This window comes from Ceratotherium simum, chromosome 8, assembly GCF_057802395.1.
Source record: "Ceratotherium simum simum isolate JZ-2026a chromosome 8, ASM5780239v1, whole genome shotgun sequence".
NCBI classification, from domain to species: domain Eukaryota; kingdom Metazoa; phylum Chordata; class Mammalia; order Perissodactyla; family Rhinocerotidae; genus Ceratotherium; species Ceratotherium simum.
Window position 1 is genome coordinate 40977495 of NC_141907.1, and position 11366 is coordinate 40988860.

Sequence of the window (11366 nt, forward strand, 5' to 3'; positions counted from 1 at the left end):
GGTTGGCCCCTGCACACAGAAGCCCTGTCCAGGGGCAGGGTGGCAACTAAGTTGAGCTCCAGCTCAGCTCTCCAAGGAAAGCCTGGAGGGAGGGGTGTTTTAGCAATTCCTCCACCCAGAGAGTACACTGTTTTGAAATTTGTTTTACAAAGGAGTTGCCTTATCTAATTTGCACAAAGGTATCACACAGACTAGCACAGATTCCTAAAAGGGAACATCCACTAACAGGAGACATAAATGAGTTTCTAGTAAACTAAAGATTTGAGGGGTCCGGGGTAGGATGTCACTTTGCACAATGCACAATTCTTTCCTCTTTTGTTCTGTCTCCTTTGTCCCACCTTCTTTCCTTGTCCAGGAGCTTTGAGTCATCCTGGTTTGAATATGCCCTTGGGATCCTCACCTTCCACCTCCAGCGAGTTATCCAAGTATTTCTTTCAAATAAATGCAAAGCTCTCCCTGTAGTGATTTGCTGGTGAATAACACCTCTACCTTAATATGTTGGCAATGACCAAAAGAAAATGGTTTATCTTTGCTAAGTTAGAATACACTGCATGTGCTCGCTTCGGCAGCACATATACTAAAATTGGAACGATACAGAGAAGATTAGCATGGCCCCTGCGCAAGGATGACACGCAAATTCGTGAAGCGTTCCATATTTTTACCAAATTGCTCTCCAAAAATTTTGTACCAATTTATACTCCCACGAAGAGTTTGAGATTTTCCATTTCTCCATATTCTTTCCATCACTTGTTATTACCAATATTTGTCAACCTGATGAGTATGAAGTAAAATGTCATTTCAAATGTATGTTCCTGCAGATTTTCTATCTGGATACTGTTATTTGCTATTTATAAGAGTTGGAAATACCTTCTACTGAGAAATGGCCTTGCTTTAACTTCTTTTATGGTATCTTCTTTTAATAATAAAGATATTAACATTTAAATGTTAAAAAAAAAAAAAAAAAAGAATACACTGCATGTACCACATTGCTAAACGGTGTTGGTTGTACAAGTAGAACAGGTAAATTCAGGAGCAGAAAACAATTCAATTATTCTCTCCCTTCTTCCCCCCACTCACTATTTAATCTTGTTTTGTGGAATTGTTTTTCTCAGATCTCATGATGTATTTGTTCATTTTTATCATAAGAATAGTAGTACTTCTGTGATGGAACTGTCTAGTCATAAGTAATAATGAAAACTAAATTTCCTTTGAAGTGAAGGCTCCCCCCACCCCCACAGGTCTGCTTGATGAGGTTCACCTCCTCCCTACCCCCCAATATGTGGCCCTGGGTCCTCCAGGGTTGAAGTGGTGGAGGTGGGAGAGTCAGGGACAGGAGAGCTCTATTTGCCTGGCACCCATGTAATCTGGTGTTGGTTCTCTCTGGCCCTGGCAGAAGTTTAAAGCTGAGTTTCTTTGAGCCTGGTGGGTGTTCAAACCTTTTCCTTCTTTTCTGAAGTGCATTTGTGGGTTCTTTGGATTCCCTGCAGACCCCTCTGACTGCAACTTCAGCTGGCTGCTGACAATCCCCCCTCAGCTTTGCATCAGATGGTACTTCTCCAGGCTCCTTTCTGCTGTAGTTTCCCTGCTCCTGGCAAGGTCCAGTCTAAGATGGTCTCAGGTCTGCTCTCTCTCCCACCTGGCCCCGATTTGGGCCAAGGGAACACTGACTTTTGCTCTGACAGTAGTCTGGGCACAATCCTCATCCCTGCTGTCCCCGGCCCCTCAGCCAGCTCTTCCTGGACAGCATTTTTCCCAGCCTAGGTCCACTGTGACCCCCAAGCTCTCTCTTGATGCTGTTTGATAAATCTTTATTCAAAAGATACTGACTTCAGCTGTTTTTGCCTTTAACTTTTTATTGTAGAAACTTTCAAAATTCCAGAAGTAGAGAGATTAGTATAATAAACCTATAAATCCCATGAACCAATCACCCAGCTTAACAATTACCAACTTAGAGCCAATCTTGTTTCATCTGTATACAGATGTATTCCCCCTTCACTCCTCTGAAAACACTGGATTACCTCAAAGCAATCATAACTTTTTACATGAAATTCTTCAGTAAGTATCTAAAATTTAAGAACCTTATTAAAAAATTTTTAAAAATATACAACCGAGGGGGCCATCCCAGTGGCACAGCAGTTAAGCACGCACACTCCACTTCGGCGGCCCAGGGTTCGCCGGTTTGGATCCGGGCGCTCACCGATGCACCGCTTGTCAAGCCATGCTATGGCAGCGTCCCATATAAAGTAGAGGAAGATGGGCACGGATGTTAGCCCAGGGCCAGTCTTCCTCAGCAAATGAGAGGAAGATTGGTGTTGGATGTTAGCTCAGGGCTGATCTTCCTCACACACACACTATATATATATATACATACATACATACATATACATATATACAACTGCTCAAGCAAATTAACAATAATTTCTTAATACCATCAAATAGACAGTGTTCAAATTTCCTTTTCTCATCATTTTTTGTTTTTTGAAAGACTATTCTTTTAGAGCAATTTTAGATTTACAGCAAAATTGACAGGAAGGTATAGAGATTTCCCATATATCCTCTGCCCCTCACCTACACAGCTTCCCCTATTATCAACATCCGCTGCCAGGATGATGCATTTATTACAACCTACACTGACACATAATAATCACGAAAATCCATAGTTTATGTTAGGATTCATTCTTGAGTTTGTGTATTCTATAGGTTTGGACAGATGTATAATGACGTATCCATCATTATAATATCATACAGAATAGTTTCACTGACCAGAAAATCCTCTGTGCTCCACCTGTTCATCCCCTGCCCTCAACCCCTGGCAACCACTGATCTTTTTACTGTCTCCATAGTTTTGCCTTTCATCATCATTTTTTAAAACAGTTAATGTGTTCAAATCACAATCAAAAAGTCCATTCAATGCATTTGGATGATATATTTCTTTTAATCTATAGAGTTCCCCACCTCTTTTTTTCCCTTGAGATTTATTTCTTGAAGGAACAGTGTCATTTGTCCTATAGAATTTTCTACAATCTAGATTGTTGCTGATTGTATCCCTATTTAATAGGTATTTTTACCAACATTCATTATGTTCTTCTGTATTCTGCATTTCCTGTAAAATAGCACGCAGAGTTAAAGGTTCGATCAGAATCAGTTGCAATTTTTTGCAAGATTACTTTTTGAAGATGTTGTGAACTTTTTATTATATCACATAATGTCTGGTAATCTTTCTTTTTGTGAGGTTAGTGTTGATCAGTGGGTTCGGATGTTATCAGCCAGATCCAGGCTTGTGCCTTTGACCTAATGGTTTTAGTAGTTATTAATGATTATTACCTAGATCCATTAAATCATTGGAATATCCCCCTTTCATATCCACTAGTGAAAAAATGTGTACATTCTAATTCTGACATCCTTATGCATTAATGGTTAAATTTCTCCTATAAAGAGAACTTTCCTTCATCAATTATTTGCTTACCCTCGGACACAGTTCATACATGAAAGACAGGATAAATGCTTGGTTGTTTCCCTTTATTTACCAGTTTCTTGAAAAATAAGTTGGTTCCCTAGGATCCTCTAAAGATTGTCTATTAGAGTTTTTTTGGGTGGGGGGTTATCATTATAAACTCATAGATTTTAATATATTTGATGTGTCTCAATCCACTGCAGTTATTATTTTTATTGCTACTTAAGTTGTTCCGTCTTTGGTCTGTGGAAACCTCTTCAGATTGGCTCCTGGGTCATTGTGAAATGACCTAAGTGGTCTTTGATACTTTCCTTCCTTCCTTGTAGGACAATTATTTTTGGCCCATTTTTTATATTTTCTGCCCCAGATCTGAACTATTTTTCAAAGAGTTCTGGTTCCTTTTGGTGGGAAATAGACTTTAGAGAATACATCTGGGCACTAGGGGTACTTATTGTTATTGGGTTGGTCATCATTTCTATACTTTTTCGTTTCTCAAGGCCAAGGAATGTGTATTTAAGAAAATGTTTATTTAAGATGGAAAGGAAACCAAGACAGGTTTTTCTTTTAAGTAAAAGAATAGAATGGGAAGTATCAGTGCACATCATATGTGGGAAGGGTAAGTTTTTTTTTTTACAAAACTTCTATTTTATTTTATTTGTGTGTGTGTGTGAAGTGAGAGAGGAAGAGAGAAAACTTGTTCAATATCTAAATATATATATTTTTAAATCATAGGTCACATTCCAAAAAGATTTGAAAGCATCAGAATAGATCAATTGTTTGAGCCACAATAAAGAACAGCCCCATATGTCAGAAGACTGCTCATCATCTTCAATCAAAAGATCAATTAGGCCATGAGATTTGAATATCAAGAAGCCCTTGTCTATATTTTATGGTTTTTTTAATGTTACCGCGAATCATATTTGCAGTGAGAAAATGAAAGCAAGTAATAAAAGGAAAACTTTACAGGAATAAAAGAGAGTTTACAGCCACATCAATGCACTCTGAATATTTTTCCCAGGCCTTTAATGTGGTCATAAAGCTAGTTCATCCTGATTCTTTCTTGGAGCTTTCAGAACCAACATTTCAAATGTTCTTAAAAGGTAAGAGTAATAACGGCCCCTAGTCAGAGAGGGAAGAACAAATGGAGAGGTGGGAAACCTACTCAGTAGGTCAACAATCAGCGACTTTTCTGCTGTGGCTGCTTTGCTACGCCCTGGCTTCCACATTTGAAAACAGTTTGCCCATTAACCACTTTTAGCTTCATTGACTTTTTCAGAAAGAGAATTATACAAAGTTCTGTGAAAAGTACAGCGCCCTTTGCTACTACAAGGAGATAGAAGATAGGAGTGTGGGGTCAGCTTGGAATGTGAAAGTAATTCCATCAGAATCACGGTTTTCATTTGCCATAAATGAACACATGAAGTAGTGGAAACAGGGCTGTTTCCCTCATTCTCACGTATATTGAAGGTACACGTATCAGAAGATAATGAAATTCTAAAAGCCCCGTGAGAGCCTAAAGCCACACTGGATTGGCTGTGTAACAGAATTCAAAATTGGAATAAGGGATGGAAGAGCTATAAAACTGACAGGATTCATTTTTAGATACAAAGTTTAAAAGAAAGGTGGTCTTGAAACTCAAAGTTTGTGCTCCCTGCAATTTTTATACATTTTGGACGTAGTGTGTGAAAAGTCACAGGCATCTTTTTCAATAAGGCACACCAGGAAATGTGCAATAAAGCTTAAAAATGCAGAAGTGCTTGCCTGTAGGCACCTGACACCCCAGCCACTTATCTACACCAGTGCTTAGAGCCACCTGCACTTTATAACAGCCCCGGGAACGCCCTCACCAGACGGAGGGGCGTGTCTTTTAGGAGAGGGCTCTCTCTCTCTGCTTCTTTGCCTTATATACATGTCACTTGACTCTTCCACTCCTGTGTCTCACTTGCTGTCCCTCTGTTTCTCCGTTGCGGACAAGAAGGAGAAACTCAGCTCCTCTTAGAGTTCCCCCAAAAGATTCCCCTCACACAAAAGCATTAGTAAGAAAACGCAAGCTTTGCTGAATACTCTGAAGAGGAGACAGAAGAGAGGGTTGATATCCCCATCCTACAGCAAGCAACTTGAAAAAATTCCTTTAAGACGTTTGTTTTCCCAAGTCTGGTCTCAACATCACTCTCTACCCTGAATGATCGTTCCCCCCTCTGCTTCTTCTTCTTCTCCGTGAAGTGCCTGCCTATCTTTTCTCTTTACTCTCTCACTCTAAGATTATCCCGGGAAGTTCAAATTCTTCTACCGTCTGTTTGGCAGATCAACTTCGCTGCCTCTGTTCCTGCCCCTAAACTGGGAAACTCATTGCAAGAACTCAGCGAAATAAAGGATTCTCCAGTTAATAGAACCTATACTTCTCAGAAAGCAGGTTCCATAATTCATACATTCAAAAATATTTAATGAGTGCCTACCATTCACCAAGGATTGTCCTAGGAGGTGAGGATATAGCAGTCAGTGACCATCTTTCTTCTATTTGAGCATGCTTTTTACTGTCTCATCCCTACTCCAATCATCTCATCAAAACATTTCTTCTAACACATGGAGTAGTCTCGAAGAGAGAATTCTGATGAATGAAGTTGTCTACACCATGCTACATTTATTAATGTTATATATATTCTTTTATATTTTTAATATGTTTTCAGTTAAAAGCCAATCCAAAACTTAGTTAATACCATTTCCTATCTAACATAATAGAAAATATTTTTAAAAGTGTAAGCTGGCTTTGACCTCAAAACTGACTGGGGTGAACATAAGCACCAGTTTGAACTGCGTGGACTCTTGCCAGGAAAAGAGAATTCTCATTCGCAGTTTTGGAAAGCAAAATGGATCCAGAGCCTTAGATCTTTCTATAATGTTTGAGTCAGCAGTCCTACTTTGGGGACTCTCCCCCTAGAAAATAATGCTAAGTATGAGAGAGATTTATGCATCAAATTTTGAATTTAAGAAACACTCCAAATGTTCATTAGTAGAAGAATGGTCAAGAAAGCTCTGGAGTATTCTATTAAAGGAATTTCATGAAATCACATGTTCATCAGTAGAAGAATGGCCAAGCAAGAAGAATAGGCCAAGTATTCCATTAAAGGAATTTCATGAAATCACTAGGTATGATGGTGTATTCATCTGCTCAGGCTGCCATAACAAAATACTATAGACTGGATGGCTTAAACAAAAAAAAATTTATTTTCTCACAGTTCTAGAGACTGGAGTCAAGATCAAGGTCCAGCACGGCTGGTTTCTAGTCAGAACTCTCCTTGTGGTTTCTGTTGATGTGATAAATGTGCAAATGGAGGCAAAACAGCTTTCTCCTGCAATGGGGGAGGGAAGTCAAGTGCACATCTACTGAATGTGCATGTCTATGTACAAGAACTATTTTTGCATTGCCATCAGTTATCTACAATTTACAGAATTGTACAATAGCTCTAAGACTGTGAAAGGTTAGAATAGAATAACTTGGAAGGGTGTTATCTAAACAACGAACAGCTTTGAAGCACAAATTTTTCCCTACCCTAGCAAAAAAGCAAACAATAGTTATTTATACTTATTAAAATAACTTCTCCTAAATCTATGCTATTAAAAATACTAGTAGAAAATCTTCCCTCATTAAAAGAAAAAAATATGTACATATACACACATATGTACATATATATGTATATGTGTGTATGTATGGGTATAGGTTTCTTTATTCTACTTTTCTGTATTTTTTGTGTGTGTGTGTGAGGCACATCAGCCCTGAGCTAACATCTGTGCCCATCTTCCTCTACTTTATATGGGACGCCACCACAGCATGGCTTGACAAACGGTGAGTTGGTGTGCGCCCGGGATCTGATCCTGTGAACCCCAGGCTGCCGAAGCGAAGCACACGCAGTTAACTGCTGCACCACCAGGCTGGCCCCATACTTTTCTGTATTTTTTTTTTTCAAAATTTCCTTAATGAACATGTATTATTTTCATAAGAAAAATAATTTAGCAATATTAGTTCATAAAAGAAATTCTGTCTCCAAACACTATTTCTTCCATGAAACTTTCCTTAATTTCATTCATCTCCCTTCAAAGCTTTCTGCTGATTCCACCCCTCTCCCTGCACTTTCACTCTGATTTTCATTTGTTTGTGGATATTCTCTGTGTGTGTTTCAGAACTGTCTTCTCTATTAGATTGAAAGCCCTTCAAGAGGAAGAGTCTGTCTTCAATTTCTTCTGTATTTTGTTATCTGCCTATAAAACTACTACCTATTTGTTGAGTGAATGCTCTGATTTGACTAGGTCAGCATTTCTCAAAATGTGTGCCATTGAAGAGTCTCTAGTTCCTGGGGATACTCCACAAAGGATGAGGTTCCTAAACAACTTTAGGAACACTGCATGCTTTATGTCCGTATTGAGAATTCACAGTGCATATTAGCATATTAAAAGCTTGGAAAAGTCCTGCAGTGAATAAACCTGTTTAATTTACTTTAACTCAGCATTTCCCAAACATATTTCATATGGAACACTTTTCTTTTTTTTTAAATGATACCTGTTGACATTGGGTGTTTTCTGGGATACTTTATAGGAAATCAATGTATTAACTCCCAGAAGACAGGGACAGAGATGATATCTTCTTCATGTTTGCACTTGGCATATCGTAATGTTGTCTGACACATAATAGTGTTGGATGAAATAAGTGCTTTTGTGTGAGGAAAGAAGTACGTGAAGGGGAGCCTCTCTGTACCAGTGTGATGTGTGTTTTAACAGCTGCAGGTTAAGGGCAGATTGATCAGGTTTTAAAAATACATTCAGGAATTTTTTTTTTAACCTGAGTCCATATGAAGCTGGTCAATAGAAAAATGTATGAAAATATCTCAATCCCAGGATGAAGACTAAATTACAGACCTGGAAGATTTGGTAAGGCTATTGTAGCTTACATGCCAGGAACCGTGTGTGCACAGAATATCCAGACCGCAAGCAACGTATAAGCTCACCTAGTCCAGTTCTTGTCCAGCTGCCTCATTCACACACCCCCATTGGCCGAGGATAGTGAACACAGACTTTAAGGGAGTTCTGTGGGGGAAGTAAAACTGGCCAAATATAAGCAGGAAGCTTTTTTGAGTTTTGTATTTTATCTTAAAAGAAAAATGTCAGTTCTACAATTACTTCATAATATAGCTGAGTTTATTTTAATATAAAAGTAACGCTTTACATCTTTTAGCTGAGTGGTACAGTACTTCCGTTTGTGATGCAAGGACCTGTTCCTACTTTCCCATATAACCATGAGAAAACTCACATCCGGAGAGAAAAAGTGACTTGATCAAGACCACATGCAGATCTCTGGCAAACCTGGGGTTGGAACCCAGGTCTCCTGATGGCCAGTTCCATGCTCTTTCCTGACACTACACGCACAAAATGCCACTTGTTCCAGTAATTCCACTTCTAGGAATTAATCCTAAAGAAATAATTAGAGATGCAAAGAAAGACGCAAGATGTTATTTATATTAGCATTAAACCAGAAACAACCTAAATCTTTAATAATGAGAAAATGGCTAAATAAAATCCATATGATAGAATATCTTATAGCTACTAAAAATGATACTTATGGGGCCGGCCCGGAGGCATAGTGGTTAAGTTCGTGCTCTCCACTTCAGCAGCCCAGGGTTCGCAGGTTCAGATCCTGGACACGGACCTATGCACCACTTATCAAGCCATGCTGTGGAGGTGTCCCATATAAAGTAGAGGAAGATCGGCATGGATGTTAGCCCAGGGCCAATCTTCCTCAGCAAAAAGAGGAGGATTGGCAACAGATGTTAGCTCAAGGCTAATCTTCCTCACACACACAAAAAGATACTTATGAGGCTAGGAATTATATAGTATTAAACAACAAAAAATTAGGATTTCCTACCTTGTAAAAATATTGTGTAGAATATCTATTATTTATTTTTCTATCTATCTCAAATGCAATACCACAAAATATTAAGAGTGGTCATCTTTGGGCAGTGGGTAATGGATGATTTAAATTTTCTTCTTTATACTTTTCTATGTTTTCCAAATTTTCTGCAATAAACACACTGCTTTTATAATTACAATGAAGCAGAGTGCTATTTTAAAATATATTTGTAATTCCCCCCAAAATTCATGGAAATATAAAACAGCTTTGCTATTTTAGCCATGTGATGCTGAATTCTTTTCCAGGCCCTTCTCCCTCTGGTCTACCACAAATTGGGCCCCAGTTGCATTTGTTCTCACGCAAAGGTTCCGAGCCTGCTGGGAAACACCAGGAAGCTGATAACACAGGGTGCTCTCTACAAAGACAGTGTATGCCTGAGCTTCCTGGACGAAACTTGGAGAGAAATCCCCTCATGTGGGTGGCTTTGCCCTGATGCCTCCCTTTTCTACCTTTCTTTCTTCCCTGTTGCCCTGGTTGGATTTCCACTATAGAAAGAGCTGGCATATGGGCTGTGCCCACGTGGTATAATTCTACATCTGTGGGGGTTCGGGCAGGTCTTGCTCACGTAGCACTGGTCAGTGAGGAAGCATCATCCTCCCGGGAGGCTGCAAACACACAGCGGGTTTCATTTACAAACAAATGAAATTGGCCTGTCATTTCCAGAGGGAGAAACACCGTACCCTGGAAGGAAAATGTCTTGAAATAAAACACTCTAACACCATGATATTCTCGCATGGTAGTTCTCAAACTTGAGCATGCCCGAGAGGCATCTGGAGGACTTGTGGAAATACAGTTTGCTGGGCCCACCCTTAGAGTTTCTGATTCAGTAGATGGGGGCGAGGTCTGGGGAGCTGAGAATTTGCATTTCTACCTAGTTCCCAGATGGTGATGATGCTGCTGGTCAGGGGGCCGCACTGAGAGCCGCTGCTCTGGCAGAGTCACAGCCCTGGTTAAAACAAAGGCAAGGACAAAATCGTCCCATTTGCAACAACATGGATGGTATTATGTTAAGTGAAATAAGCCAGACAGAGAAAGACAAACACCACGTGATTTCATTCATATGTGGAAGATTAACACACGGACAGAGAGAATGGTTTGGTGGTTACCAGGGGCAAGGAGGTTGGGGGGGGTGGGCACAAGGGGTGAAGGGACACATTTATATGGTGACTGACAAACAATAATGTACAACTAAAAGTTGTACATTTTATTATGACATCAATAAAAAAATATTTTCAGAGGCTAAAATAAAAAAGAAATAAAACAATTAAAAACAACAAAAGAAAGGATGGCACCTGTGGCATTGGGACCTGTAGCTTTTAGCAGAGGAAGCTTTTGATTCATAAGACCCTTCATTTCTTTAGCCTAATTATTCTCTCTCTGAGTTTCCCCATTTCTAAGAAGTTCATTTACTCATTCAGCAATTTAAAGAGCACTCATAATATACTAAACATTAAAGATACAGCAATAAACAAGACAGACAAGGTCTAACTCAAGGGAGCTTCTATCCCAGTGGGAATGGTCTGTATTTACCAGTTGAGATGTGCATTTCCAGTATTACTTGAGAATATTCTGTTCTACTATAGAAGATGTGGAACTCATGAGATGTGTTAAATACAGCTAATGAGTAAGCAGGTAGCTTGTGAGACGTAGAATTCACAAGATACGTTACATAAATGTAAGTTAGTAAGCAGAGTATGTTAGTGTTGAATCTAGAAAACGATCGAAGGACCAAGAGAAACAATATTCATATAGCACCAAATATTTGTGAAACACTAAATAGACATGAGGCATATGAGGACATTAATATTCATAGAGTTTTAATTTGGCCACCCACTGGTGATACCCACTCTGTTCCCATGTGTCCTGTGCCCACAAAACACAAGTATAATCTAAAGGTGCTCATCAGGGTGATTGGCAAGCCGCTGTTGTGGCTGGGGTACTTTTTCGTGCATC

The 11366-nt window shown here is 39.3% G+C and overlaps 1 non-coding gene across 1 annotated transcript; it reads left to right on the plus strand.

The window, feature by feature from the left end:
• Positions 1 to 553: 553 nt before the first annotated feature.
• Positions 554 to 660, plus strand: LOC147916440 (U6 spliceosomal RNA). The gene has a single exon (XR_015553075.1). It is a non-coding gene; the product is annotated as a U6 spliceosomal RNA (small nuclear RNA).
• The last annotated feature ends 10706 nt before the right edge of the window (positions 661 to 11366 follow it).